Here is a 15,565-nt window from a genome sequence, read left to right on the forward strand (position 1 = left end):
AATCAAAGCCAAACCTTACTCAGAAGTGATCTGTTTAGTGTTGCACAATGGCAGATGCCACAGCATATTTTTTTGTGATGCAAGGCTGCTCAAGATCATCTATGGATAATGAACCACGACAGCTTGGGATTTGATAAAACACAAATTGATGGTGAGAGAAGGCAAAGAATGCAACTACTAGCTGAACAACAAATGCAAATCAGCTGGATTTTTTTAATCTTTAATGTCAGAATGAAATATCATGTATTACCACAAAATTACATGTTCATTAACCTAACAGACTTTGCATCAGAAAAAGTTATTTCTTTAATTTCTTTACCATCTCCATTTTAATTCTTGGAAAGAGCCATGGATTAAAGCATTTAATAGGTTATAGAAAGTAACAGAATCTTGTTTGTTTAAAATACCTTATATGATTGGCATCAATGCAGCGTTCACAGGGGAATCTTGAATGAAGGCTCTTCTTCTTCACGGTTCAGAAAAATATCCCTTTTCTCCCTTTAAAAGAAAGACATTCCATTTAAACACTTGCCAGTACCTAGAGCGCAGTATTTTCCATCTTTCCCCATGAACAACTGCTGCTTAAAAACTCCTTGAATTATACTTGGTTTGTTCACTGCCTTTCAGCTGATTGCCCATAGCTGATTATCATGAGATTTAATCAGACTATTAAGAGACACAGAAAAAAAAATATGTGGACAAGATTTCTTCATCATAGACTGATTTGGACTGTTTTCTTAGTGTGCTCCAATATTATATATTTCTGTATATTTCATCAGTGAGCCAAGTAAAGTGAATGGTAGTGATCTCATATCATATTTTTCTACTGCTGTAACCCACAAGATTCCTTAACTTGGCATGCTCAGTGAATTCATATGATATTGGAAAGACATGGATTTATACTTGAACATTTTTTAACTTCTATACACAAACAGACAATTTCAGAACAGTTTGGATTAAGGGGCAAAAGCGACATCTGTCAATTCATTCTTAGACTCAAAACAATGTCCTAGAGCTATTCAGATTATACTAGATATTTTTTCCTTCTCTGCTCTTCTATTTTCCTTCTATAGAGTCTCCTATTCTGGTAAATCAAAGGAATTCACATGACTTTTTCCCCACAGCTATAACTAGAAGCTCCAGTTAAGACTAAATGCTCGCTGTGCTGGAAGTTGTTTGAACAAGACTGTTAGAGATTTTTAGGATTTTTATAAATCAAATCCCTGAGACAGTAAAGGATAGGAGTAAAGCTATATCAACATATTTGTTCTACAGATGAAAGCTAAGGTACACAAATATTAAACAATATGCTGAAAGTCACACAAGTCTGGTTTAAGGATCCTTCTCAGTCTTAAATGCCTTGAATCCTTGCCCAGTACCTGAATCGCACCCCATAAAGCCTGTCCTCAGTCCCTATATTTTATATATAGCACTTTTGATTATTTTCCTTAGAAGGAAGTAGTATCAGTATTTGATTTGGTCAGACTTGACAATATTTAAAAATGTAGAATTACAAATAAAGACTTTTTTTAAACAACAAAAGCGCTGCATGAAATCAAAAATTCATTAAAATTATTTTAAATGCATTGGAAGCTTTCATTTTTCACCAGTTTAAGTATTAAGAAATCAATACCATAAAAGTGATGGAATTTTCTATAAATATATATATACCTATTATTTGCCGTCTAATTTTTAGGGAATAAAGTCCGTATCAGCAAGGTGCATTGCATTGAATTTACAGTCACCAAAGTCAGGGGGCACAAGAATTTACACCTCCACATAATCTGTCTTTTCCATCAGAAAAGGAAAGAAAGACTAAATCCTTTAAATTACTCCAGGACCTAGGGTTTTAATGAAATAACTATCAGGAAAAGCTGGTTAAAAATGTTCTGGCTTTCACAGTCAACAATTATTTTGTAGCTTGTGGCTGTCTGGATAGAATACATTTATTTATCAAAACAACAAAGTGAAATTAAACTCATTAGATGCAGACCACAACATTAATAAAAGAACATCACTGCAATGTCAAGCACTCAAAGTTTAATTCAGTCTGTTTCTGAGGCTTTGTGACAGTCTCTGAGTCACAAATTTTTTGTGAGGAGCTATGCTCATTCAGTGCCTAGGTTGTTTTTTTAAGGAATTTAAAGGGTTTACCCCACCTATTCTGTGAATGCTCTAGAATTCATATACCCTACAGAGCAGATTCCTAAAATAAAATTATTATTTTCATGATGAAATTTTTTTCAAGATAATAAAATCCACTCATTTTATACACCAAAGAATGGATCCTCATTTCCTCTCTACCTGCCTTTTTTTTTTTTCCCCCTTCAGAGCATGCAGAATATGTTGTAAGTTCTTACATATCCAAGACAACTCCCACTGAATTCCATTTTCCTGCCTTCCTGGCTCATTTCTCAACCATTCCCAGTTCTCTCGAGCTAGGATCACTGGCTGATACTACTGGCAGCTATGTTGGCAGCTCTACATCTGCTGTCCAGATATCCAATTCCTTATTAAATCTGTCTTCTCTATAGCTCCCTGCCAATTCTGACTCTCTTTGTCTAGTCAGTCCCAGTTTCCCATCCCATGTCCAATTTTTATGCCCTTTCTCATTATCCAGGTTGACTATTAATCCACTGCCTTTGCTCATCCTGCCTCGGCCACTCCCTCCTCAGCTCAGTGCTGACCAATTTTCTGGTACTCTTCTGTCCACTGTGGTCCCGGCAGAGTTCTAGCTGGGATAACACACAGAGGGAGTACCAGAAGCCCTCATGGGAAATTCTTTTTATGTCTCTTTCATCTTGCAACAAAAAATCTATTGGGTAATAGGAATGCTATGAGTTTATCACATATCTGGAGTTTTGAGAAGCCAGAGCACACTCAGCAATGACTGCAAATGGAGAATTTTCATCTTTGTTTCATTAACAGATCCCTCTTCCCTCTGAATTCTTTTCCTTTCCAAAAGGTTTATGATTTCGCTAATTCTAGTGAATATTCACAGGCATGGCCACATTCTGTCAGAACTGGCAATCTCACTGCTAGGCAGAAAACCTAAATCTGCCAAAAAATGAAACTTTCAGATATGATATGTCATTTTGTGTTGAGATCTTAACTGTGCTGAAAAATCTTAGTTAGATGCCAATATTTCTACGGAGACAGGAGTTAACATTTGGGAGTCAGGAAAAGATAAACCTATAAAGTAAGTTTCAGTATGTTTTAATACAGGTAACAATGAAGCATGAACTATGTTTCAACAAGAATTTTTAGGTTTTCTTAGAGATTTAAAATTTCTTTTTACAAGTCCCTTAGGGAGCAGGATGAACCTCTCTCACTTATTGGATGAACAGCGCATAATACTTTGCATAATGAAATTAAGCAGCCTGAAGTACATGTGAACATGACTAATGAGACCAAATGCAGCAGGAAAACCAAGCAGATGGCTTGAGCGAGCTGTAACAGAGTAACAAGGAGAGTTTTGAATGTTTTGGGTTTTTGCAGGATACATACAGAAATACAAATATAATTTTTGCATTTCTGTATAATAGTGCATCTGTCAGCACTGTGATGGTGTACAGACCCCAAGCGAGAGCTTGCCAGAATACTGGTACTGTCTGTGGAACACCTGTATGTGTCGTCTATGGAGATACAAAATGCAAACAAAATGGAGGTTGGGGGGGTAGGGGTTGCTTGTTTTGCCATGTCTTTCTTTTTTAATTGCATAAAAACATACTTAAGCTGGTGGTATATTTTTAACGAACTTGTTCTTCTCTATCAAAAGCCTGGTTCTCAGACACCTCCTCAGTAGTATGAACATTTGGGGGGAAATGCAGTAAGAGAGAGAAAGAAGGCAGCAGGTATTAAAAGATGATGGGAAAAGGCTTTCTTATTAAGAAAGGTCAATGACCAAGTTATGAAGAATGCCACCAGAAACACTGCAAGATGAAGATAAATTCAGTTTGCTCTCACTGCTTTCTGGAAAAAAAGCCAAATCTGTCCATAGAAAAGATTAATTGCTCATTTCTATAGCATGAGCTAAAATGAGGCCTCTCAAGCCTCACCTTGAGAGGTATTCAGCCGAAGGTATAGCTCTGCTCTGCCTGAAACACATACTGACACTGGCTATTTACATCTGCAAGCTTAAGGGCTTGCCTGCAGTTACGTTATAAAGAACAAGCAGATTCAGAGAGAAGAAGTATAAAACTGAGCAAATTTACAATGTCATCTTGCTGCCATCTCTACCACAGATGACTGGGATAAAATGCCTTTGGATGTGTATTTTCTGACTGAGGTTTTTTTTTCAATAGAAAATGTTATGTGATGTTTTGAAAGAAAGCACAGATATTACCTGGGATTGCAATATAAGAGTATCTTGTCAACAAATTAATTTTAACCAATGTTCAGAAGAAAACTATTTAATTGATTTTTCTTCTCCTGTCAATAAGTATAGTAGTCTCTTCCACTGCTGATGATAATTCTACAGCTGTAGCCCACCTACCACATATTTGACTATTACATGCTCCTAACATTCAGTGCTCATAATGCAATTTAGTAGCGCAAAATATTTTTATTACCAACACAAACTGCTGAGGTACAAGATTCACAAATTCTTTAATCCCTTCAATTAGTTTTCAAAATGTATCTCTCCAGTGTGTGCACTGGGCTCTCTTTTTTGAAAGTTCAGATTATTTAGAAACATAGAGACTGAAAAATTCCAGAGCATCATTATTTGGGTAAGAAAAAAAAAAAGGACCAAAACTGACAAAACTGTGAACCTCTTTTAGTTCTGGAAGACAGTAGTAATAGTTTCTTACTCTTTTTTTTCAGGGAATTCTGACCGTATTTTTTATCTCCTATACTAAACAAAAAACATTCCTTTCAGTCTGAAGCACACTGAAGTTGTCTCCACTCTGAAACAACCACAGAAGTCTTTTACCAATCTAGACCAGCAAGATCTTTCAGTCAGCCTTGACCTAAATTTATGAGGGAACATATGTAGAGATTTGGATGATCTCTTTAGTTTACTGCAAATGATTGTTAATTACACCAAAGCACAAATTTTAAGCTTCAACCCAAGCAATGTTATGAAGACTTTGTTACATGATGAATGGCTTAAATAAGAACTGAATACAGACATCATTCCAGCCTGTACTACTTTTATCAGATCTCCCTCTCATCTTCTAAATATTGGCTGTTATTCAAACTGTCAGCAAAATCAAGCTGATATCACTATCCTTGTAGCTTTCTAGCATAACCTGTTTGAGTACCTAACACACAACTAAAAACACAGGCTAATTGATCTCAGTGCCTTTTATCATCCATACAGACCAGGTATGCAATAGTTTTGTGAGGAAAAGTATCAACTGACAATTTCTATCTTCTCAGTGTTTTAAAAATTATATTCTCCTTCTGTAAAGTTGTTTGTAAATAAATTCAATTGCAAAGCTGCGTTTCTGTGACCTTCTGCAATAATTTTCATCAAGACAGAGGACTCAGAACTCTACCTTTGTACCATTTTAGGTTTGGCATAACGTTGTATATAGGAAATCTAGCAACTTTAAAGGAAGCTGGTAGGAGCAAAGTGAAAAATAAACAGAAGAAAGTGGTTCTTTTCCCAAGAGGTGAAAGATCTATCTCAGAAACAAAAAAAGCTGTATGGGGAAATTTAACAGGAATTTAGAAAAGAATTCATTGAGAGCTGGAGATATCACATGAGGTTCAGGAAATCCCTTGAGCTGAAAACAGTTGGAAGCTGGGAATTTTCTAGAGATGTGTTATGTATTCTCACTCTCCTCTTCTCTGGAAATCTGCTATGGCTTACTGGTGATAGGATGCTTAACACTGTAGATCCAAGGCTATGAGAATCCCTGGTCTGAATTACTGGAACCATTCTTCCACTTCAATGAGATGCTTTGAATTTGTCTATACTTCTGCCTAAGCAAAGGCAAGGAAACGGATGCCTTCATATTCCAGTAATTAGTCAAAACCACCACCTGACACATCTGCATCACCCACTGGTTCTTAGTACTATAAGTGACTCCACTTGCACTGAACAAATTTGTATGGCTTAAACTGGTTATGTCCATGATCATAATTTCATTAGTAGTAGTGTAACTGCACCTAGACTACAACTACTTAATGACGTAGAAAGATACATAAATCAAAGCACATGTATGAGAAAGTTTCACACTTTACTGCAAGTGAAATGTATCTGAACCATCAAAACTGTTATTCTATTAGTACTCTGAGATCAAAATTTGCAAGATTATTCCAGCATGTCCACCTTTCCTGTTATTTAGAATGGTGAAAAAGTAATAATGATAATAACAATAATAAATGTTAGATCAATTTTCTTTCCTTACGTAGCATAGACAAGTATAAGGCAGACAAGTTTAAACACAGATTCCAACAGGATGGTCTAAAACCTAGGAGGAACTACATTTTATCTGGTAAAGCAAGAGCAGTACACAAAGTGACAGAGTCAGAGTCATATGAACACACAGAACTGTCTGATCTGGTAATTGCAGCTTGCAAATTCGTTCCTTCCCTGTGTGTTGTTTTAGGTAACCATATGGTAGCACACAGCTAGACATTTATAAAAAAATGACCTTGGTGACACATGGCCAACATCTTTGAGTTGTCACCTTTCAAAAAAATGCACCTGTCTCACATGTCAGTGTTCAAGCTTATACGTGTTCTGGTCACTCTTGTTTCAGTAGGATATTTTTTCCCAGAAGAATTTGGACTGAAATTCTTGTTTATCTGTTAAAATTATACAAAATTACTGAAGGAAATTCCAGTCCATTTCTCTACTTCCTAATAAAAACCAGTACACAATACATACAGGCAAACTTCGATCTGAACTTAAGTGACAGGAAGACAAGAAGAGTATTTCTACTACCACCCTACTTTATTGGTTCTCATTTGAAATTCTTTGTAAATATCACACTCCTGCTTCACATCACTAACATATAGATGTTACTTACTAACATTCTTTTTGCTTTTGCTTCATTGATCATTAACATTAATTTTTTTACTACAGCAAAAGCAGACTGTGAAAGACATCTTGCTTTGCTGTAAACATTTTTCTTCCACATGAATGCTGAAGCATGTAATTAAAAGTAAGAATCAATAGATCACCACAGAGCAAAAACATTACATTTCCTTATACTGTGCCAACTCCTACCCTCGAACTCTCATTGACCTCTCGTACCACACTAATTTCATGATCTCTCATTCCACACTGATCAATTCATTTACTTGCTACTAAAGAACAATTTCCAGCTTAAACTACAAGCATAACCTTTAATTTATCAAAGATATCAAACAAAGTATCTCATATAGAACTCTCTCCAGAAGGAACAACTGGGTTCCTTAATGCCACAAGCGAAAATAACTTAAAGACATACAATTAACACATTGACAAAGAAAGGGCAAGTTTTTGATGTTCTGTCTTCCAGATCTGTGGACTTGCTCAACTAGCAATTATTTAAGTCAACTAATGTGACCAGCTGACAGCTTGTAATGCCAGATTAAGAGTTTTATGTTCCTTGCCAGAATCAAGCTGATGTACAGTATGCCCCTCTGTATCTAGAATACTCAGCATGTCCTTTTTAAGATAACAAAACAATCTTCACAAAGCTCTGGTAATAGAAGCTCATCGTTTATCAAAACCCTGAACATTACCTTAGGTTCAACTCTCTTCAAAACAATCGTGTATTAACCAATTAGGTTGGAAAGAAGCATTTTCCTCTACAACCAGCTTTGATGAGCTGAGTTGCCATTTTTCTCATATACATAAAGGAAAAAAATATTAAAATTTACTTGCCAAGCATTGTTTCCCAACTGCAACATTTAAAGGGAAGATTGCCATTTCCTCTGGCAAAGACTTATGAACATTAAAAAAAAAAGCTGTACTCATAAAATCAGGAAAAAAACCCCCCAATCAAATTAGAAATCTCTAACAGCATGAACTTAGCACATACACCCAGGCAGAGCTCTCTTGCAACTAGGGATCAGATAAAGATTTTAATTAGCTCCCTTGAAAACTGGTGTTTGCATTTACAACAAACAACAACTTCATCATCGCTTCTTTATCATCCACTTTCCAGGAAGCTTCTTTGTCAGAATCTACACCCAAACCATGAACAGGTGCACACATAAAGCAGTCAAATTATGGTAAATTACAACAAAGTGTATTTAAGAGTGGGATGCTTTTCATTTTGCCCAATTGGGCTATGCAGCTTAGATACCAAGTTTTCAGAGTTGCACTTATTTGGAAACAGGAAAAATTGGGAACATTGCATCCAACTCACAACAGTGAAACCAGGTTTTCATCAAGAATTATATAAATCACAACACACATGAGATTTTATAATTAGTTCAGACAAACAAATACATAGCACAGTAAATTCTGCCTTGGTAGAGGAAAGAGTGCAAGGCCCACGTATTTTTCAATCTGCATCTTTTATTGTTAACTTTCACATATATTATACGCATATAGATCTATGAACATAGATGTATTAATAACCAATCCATCATTCCAGATGAACCAGGCTGTGGTAAAGATAGCATTTTAAATAATTCTCATTTGTCTTTGAAGTACTACCTTCTTAACCATAAGGAAATGCCTGTCACTTAATTAGGAGAGGAAACTTGTCTGTAGTACCTTGACGAAGGTATGTGGATCACAGTTTCATAGTCTTTTAGTCTGCACCTTAACAAGACATTCTGAAAAACATGAAGTTATGATAGATGCTATTACTTCTCTCAAGACTCAAAATAGAACGTAAATAACCAGATACAAATTTAGTATTGGCTGATTACTTGAGTACCAAAAGTAAGTTTGTACTCATTGGGATAGTCCCCATGTGATGAGGAAAATGTCATGACCATTGGCTCAATCAGTCTTTAAGCCATTAGTTCAAAAATACTACTGAAAAAACCCAAAAAATTGTTACAGGCAGATGAAAAGTCTACTTAATTTTCTGTGGATTTCCTGAGGTTTGTCAATATTAGATGATCAGGTTTAGAAGGTGTGAAGTCATGTATCATAAAGACAAGTGCTTACTGAGAACCTCCAACAGAATATTAAGTGATACAGATAATTTTACTTACCAGAAAAGTAATAACACAATGCCATAAAAATGTCCAAAGCCCCCAAAAGCCATTGACATAATCAGTTTCTGTAAAACATTTGTATTAATATTACTTTTTTCTCTTGTTTTCAATTTTTCAATCAATTTTTTCTTTTTTAACTAGAGATAAACTGACACTACTGCTTCATTTCTAGTTGGCAGCTTTCTGACTATCTCTGAACAGTAGGATTCAGAAGGATGCTGAAGTTTCAGATACTGTGGTGGGTTGCCCCTGGCCATAAACTAAGTGCCCACCAGCCACCGATTCATTACTACCTCCAAGCACAGAGGGGAGAATTTGAATCACAGAAGCAAGTCTCATGGGATGACACAAAGCCAATTTAAGAAGTGAAGGAAAAAATTAGGGCAAAAATACACAAGTGAAGCAAAGGCAATCCCTCCCTCCCACCAGCATCCCAGAGTTCAAACAGCCTCCAAGCAACTACTTCAAAAAGACCAGCCTGCAGTTTTTGACACTCTAAGGCACAGAATACCCCTTTGGTCAATTTGGGTCACTTGTCCTGGCTGTGTTCCCTCCCAAGCTCTTGCACACCCCCAGCCTACTTGCCACAGGCAGAGTTAGAAAAGGCCTTTTTGTTGTGCAGGTGCTGCTCTGCAATAGGTAAAACCCTGGTGTGTTACCAGCACCGTTCTAGTCACTAACCTAAATCAGCAGCATATGAGCAGCCACGCAGGAAGTTAGTTCCACCTGACCCAGACTCAATACGGATATTTATCACAGTTCATGTCTCCAGTTTGCCAGAATGATATCTCACTGCACACAGTGACCTTCCCTCATTTTCCTTCTCCTATCATTTCCACCCTGGTTTCCAGACACACTGATGAGCAAGCAACCAGGACACCCCAAAGCACTCCTCATGCAGTCTAAATGCAACTATTGATGTCATAGCCCTCAAACTAGATGTCACCTCTGCTGCCACCAGCCTCATTTCCATCCCCTTGCTGTTCCACTTTCCAAACTGCAGCACAAGAAAAATTACTCAACTGTCTTTGCTCCAGGTAGTATATTATAAACTTCATATAAACACATCATGTCCATAACTGCATTACCCCTTTTTTCCCCCTAGTTTTTTGCCTCTGTAATTTCTATAATTCCTTTTCCTTAATTTACAGCTTATCAAAGCTTGTCCAGTTTTTGACAATATCATTCCTGACGTATTTGACATCTCTCAGCTTCCTTCTACTCCATACATTTCTTTGATTTCTCTAAAAAGTTCAAGTAGCATCCAGTCCACTAAGGAACTTCTCCATCATAATGTCTGTGTTTCCAAGTGGTGCTTTGTGCTTGAATGGGAGTCATGCAGGTAAGAACAGAGAATTGACCCTTACTGAGAGAAATGCGACTTCTAAAGTTTGTGATAATACATATGTAAAAAGAAGTAGAAATATGATTAAATAAGTAATTCTGTTTGTCACACCATTTCATAGTTTACTTCAGGAATATTTTAACGTGGAAAAAACAATACTTGAGGCAGAACTTAATTTCCAGTATAAATGGTATATTGTACTGCATTCAAGAAAACAGCAGGTTGACTCACTGTCATGTTGTCAGTCCATATTGAACTGAAACAAATTGAAGAAGTAATTCATAATACAATATTATTCTCAGCAGTTCCACATGCTGTCCAGACTATTTAAATATTCTATAAATAATTGCTCAGAAAGGCACAACTGACAGTGTGCATAGACTGGTTGATGAATTGAAAGGTAGTTTAAGTAAAATTTTGCTTGATTAACTGTTTTGTTTTTAAACCACCTGCACCGTATTGTTTGATCAGGACAGATCAAATTGTTCTCAGTCTTTTTCTGAAAACCAGACAAGCTTACAAATGAGAAGTTTTATTGTATTATGGAACTGATGCCAAACAGAAGAGCTGTGTATTGTGTGATTCCAATTTTCTATTTTGTGGCCAGTATTTAGTATCAGCCATTGTTATGTATGAAACTAACCCAGATATGTCACACACTTTTTGTCATATGGAAGTAATTTTAGCTTTTGTCTCCTCATCTTCAAAATGCATTTATTTGTCCTCCTGAAGTATAATTTCTCACTTGAAAGCTGGCAACCAAACTGATTACAGCTAGAGTATCTTCAGATGGAGGCGTAAACAAACAAAGCCCACTGACTTGAGGCAAAGCATACCTGACTTCCGTCTGTGTAAATGTTGCCAGTGCATGCGCCTCTTTGTTTAGACCAGCAGATGAGGTATTCACATGTCTAAAGATGCACAAAAGCACCTAATGGAGGTTATAAAAACATCTATATGAGTAAGCATCTTATTTCCAGCAGCTTTCATGGAGTCAGGCATCTATTATAATTAGTCATTTTAGTAAAACCTACCATGTTTAACTTTGGTCACCTCCAATACTTCTTAACAATGTCCTTAATAACATCAATCAGAAATCTCTTTTTCTAAAAGGTAAACATCAAAATTTAACACTCAAAGCAATAAAGCAGAATTTAAACTAGGGTATGAAAAATTTATTAGCTCTATCTTTTGAAAAAAACAGCATCTAAGGTAACAGAATCAGCTTCATCTCCAGATTTTGCAATTGCAAAGTTGTTCCTCCTGGCATGCACACAGTTTTCGATTATTACCTTTATACAGTATAATACAATATAATGTTTATGGTATACCAAAGTTTTCCCTCACCTTCATGTGATTTCAGTTTTTATGCACTCCTAAGGAAGAGTTACAAATTAATTGCATAGATCACTTTTTGTAGACACAGTGTTGTGTCAGTGCTGACATAAAACAACACTAATGAATTTGCTAACTACTTGGTACCCCATGTGTATTTGTAGAATTAAGGGCCTAAATTAATTTTTTAACTGTTCTTCTAGTTGTTGGTGGGTTGATTTTTGGGTGGACAAGACTGAGGAGGGAATTGCTGACTTCATTTTATATGCATTTATTGGATTCCAGATCCTTGCCTTCCACATTTTTCCCAGATAATAAATACTCATTCCTTTTCAGCTCAATCCTGAGATTTAATTAAGATCGGAGCCCTAGTGTGCCGGGTACTGTGCAAATATGCAGTCAAAAGAGAGAAAAACATTACAGCAATAAACCAAAGAGTTTAAACATATACTGACATTGGCATTAGAGAATCACAACACAGTACCCAGTCACTTTTAGTAAATTGCCACTTTTAAGTCCTATTTCTGTTGGAAAATCTATTGTAATTCCTATCAAGCAGAAACAGTAGTAAGAATGTTCGAACAAAGAATGTAAGCTATAAACTGCCATCCTAATGAAGGTATAAAGACAAAACAAACAGATGAGAAAAAAATGCGCTTCTTCTTAATGCTAGAAGAAGCTTAAGACTGTGTTTTACACAGGAAGCAAACCACCAGTCTTTCAATAAGCACATAAAGCATTTTCTTTATTAACTCCTCAAAATGGAATTTCAATAAATAATATTAATTGACATATTAAAGTGCTGCTTCTGTAAGATTAGCAGAAAAGAATAATATTTCATATTTTGCTGTATGCTATTTAGAATTTTTTTTGGTATTCTATTGTTTTATGTGCTACAAGAGTATGCAAAGCTATATTCAGTTGAAATGACATATCCAAACAACTCACCTCAGAGACTATTTAGGGCAAGCATGCCAGCACATCAAACAGGACAAGCCTACAACAGAGAGATGCAAGGGCAAGCTCTGCTACTATTTAAGGCTGTCTCTTGTGGAGAATTTAGGTGCCAGTTATGAAGATCACATAAATATTTTACGCTTAGCACAATCACTATTGATTAATTATGACCTACATTAGCATTCAAAAAGCCTCAGCAGTAAGACCCTGTAAGACTGCAGACAGTCATTTCAGGTGAATTACTGGTGTGATCCTACAGAATGTCAGTAAATAAGGAGATCATCTCACCACATAATTATCGAGGCAGTAGAAAAACAAACAAACGAAAAAAATGCACAGCAGTGCATCCAATCACAATGTTGTGTTTCTGCAGATCTTACTTTGAAATGTATCCATTTAAAAATACTGAACCTTTCTGATATGGCTATTCTAACATGCATTATTAAATTCGTGAAAATAAGGATTTATAATGTAAGCTACATTTGCAGGTTTGGATATACTAATAACCATCGCTTTTTTGGCATGGTTTTGTGTATTCTTTGAATACCATGCTCAGAAAAAAACCGGTATTACGAGAATGTAACATCTCGGGGCATGATGTTCCATCTTCATTTAAATAGAAGAGAACATGGATGTCCAACGAGCTGTGCTGGAGAGGAGGGCAGTGTGCTGCCACAAAAGCTATTTGCAGCATTAAATACTGGAAGCTTTCACAAATCCATGACTGAAACTAGAGTAAGCTTTACTGTCACTAACAAATTGCTGACAGCAATTAAAGATGACCCAATTATTTCTGGAAAAAATAGCTCTTTAAAACTTAAAGGTGAAATACACAGATGGGAGGAGAAAAAAAGCAAAATGATCATGTATGAAAATTCAATAGCATTTTAGTTGAAAACAGAAAAATTGAATAACATTCTTTATTGTCTTTCAATGAAAGACCAGAATAAAACAAGCCACTGTAATTGTTTTTTAACAACAGGTTTTTCCATAAATAGCATTTGTGTTTTAATTGCAGTGTTGAATGAAGAGAATTTACTTTGTTACATACTGTTTCTTTACAACCATTCTTAATATTACTCATTAAACTGGTATGCCATTGAGATAAAAGTGCATTTTTATTCTATTCCTTTAAATCACTGAAACATTCCTTAGCACTGACTTAACTACTGATGTAGCTGAAAATGTAGTCAGCTGAGCATCTTCATCCCTTTCAGCATAATATAATATCTCTGTGATTTATGGGAGTACAGGCTTGCATAAGACTCCCATATAGACCCATAAAGCTATAAACCTTTCTATTACCATAACAGGGATTCTCAGTTGCTGTTACTGTTCCTCTGGGAACTTATTTGTTAGTGAGAGGTTTTCCCCCCATATAACTTAACTAATCTCTAAAAGGAATCCTTTATAAATACTTAAAATTATGAGAACAACAAATCACTTATAGAGAATATATTCTACCGATAAAAATAAGTTTTTCTAATAAGAGATGCTGTGACTCAGCCTTCATTAGTTATTTTTTGTTATAAATCATACTTCTGAGGAAGAAACAGAAACCAAAGCTTACATTTCCTATGTCCTCTCAATGATGCAGAGGCCACTAAAATTCAAAAAACCCAAATAGTGGTTCCTGACTCTATTTACTGCCTCAAAACATAGTGTCTGCAAAGAACAGTATGTATTGAAGCACCCAGTAGTACTACTAGCCTGGTGAAACCCTATTCAGCACAAGGCTGAAGAAATGAGCTGTGTAATTCTGGCTATGATCAAAACTGACCTTATTCTTTAAAATCCATTTTCTGGGACTTGTACCCCCTTTCACTGTTATATTCATCTGCTGCCTCTTGTCTTAAACTGGACTCCTATGCCACTGACATCTTTGGTCATTATATATACTAAGCACTGCACATGATAGATCAACATTTCTCAACTAGGTGTTAGAGCAGCATCATAGCAGGAACTGCTGTGAGCTCCATGAGATTCTCCAACAAGTACAAGAGTTAATTTTCTGTTTTAAAGTTTTCATCCACTTACTTTGGATGTTTGGCACTGTCTAAAAGATTACACAATCAGTTTCATTTCATTAAAACTTACTGAACTCTTTTCTACCACTCAAGAAGACACTGAAGTGTCTCACCTCGGTTAACTGCCTAGTTGCTATATGCCTAGCACAGCTCCAACACTTTTTCTCGGAGGAATGAGCCGGTACTTCAAGAAGGATGAAGAAGGACCATGATGGATTCCTTACAGTATGCACTCCTGAACAAGTTAACGACTCTTCTAAGTTACACAAGGTACCCCAACAAGGAGCCAGAGAAGCTTTGTCAAAGCTTGGCAACCTCTGTTCTAAAACATATCCTGCTTTCCCGTAGTAGGTGCAATTCAACAGAAATTTGGCAAATGGAGGCACACACACACTCATGGCACAGCTCTCAGCAACCCAAATGACCCATGACACTTTTATGATCCCTTTCCTGGCCATGCAAATGTAATTACACAACATTGTTCCCCAAAATGATAGAAAATAATTACAATTTAAAAAAAAAAAAAAAAAAAAAAGGAAAAAGGCAGGAAACCTCTAAAGAAACCCTATGATCTCTCAAGGCAAGCAGTTCTGGATTTTGCTCTGTATTATTAAATTAATATATTGAAGACTTTTACACTATGATTACAGCATCTATTATCAAAATCCATACACAAGGAGCTGGAATTTTTCTTAGTACTGAATTATCAAAATTAAAATAATTTCTCTTGAAATGCCAAGTTGAATTAGATTAGTGGCCCAGTATCTGGCAAGCAATGAAACAC

The 15,565-nt window shown here is 36.0% G+C and overlaps 1 protein-coding gene across 6 annotated transcripts in view; it reads right to left on the reverse strand.

The window, feature by feature from the left end:
* The window catches only part of SYT1 (synaptotagmin 1), a 342,020-nt gene that overhangs the window by 259,721 nt on the left and 66,734 nt on the right, over positions 1-15,565 (reverse strand). For 5 of the 6 annotated variants that reach the window (XM_048300510.1, XM_048300509.1, XM_048300511.1 and 2 more), the window contains exon 2: positions 408-498. The gene's annotated coding sequence lies outside the window, so the exon portion shown is untranslated. Of the gene's footprint in view, positions 1-407; positions 499-8,665; positions 8,728-15,565 lie in introns of those variants that run through there. The other variant, XM_048300507.1, reaches the window with a different exon arrangement.

This window comes from Corvus hawaiiensis, chromosome 4, assembly GCF_020740725.1.
Source record: "Corvus hawaiiensis isolate bCorHaw1 chromosome 4, bCorHaw1.pri.cur, whole genome shotgun sequence".
In the NCBI taxonomy this organism is placed as follows: Eukaryota; Metazoa; Chordata; class Aves; order Passeriformes; family Corvidae; genus Corvus; species Corvus hawaiiensis.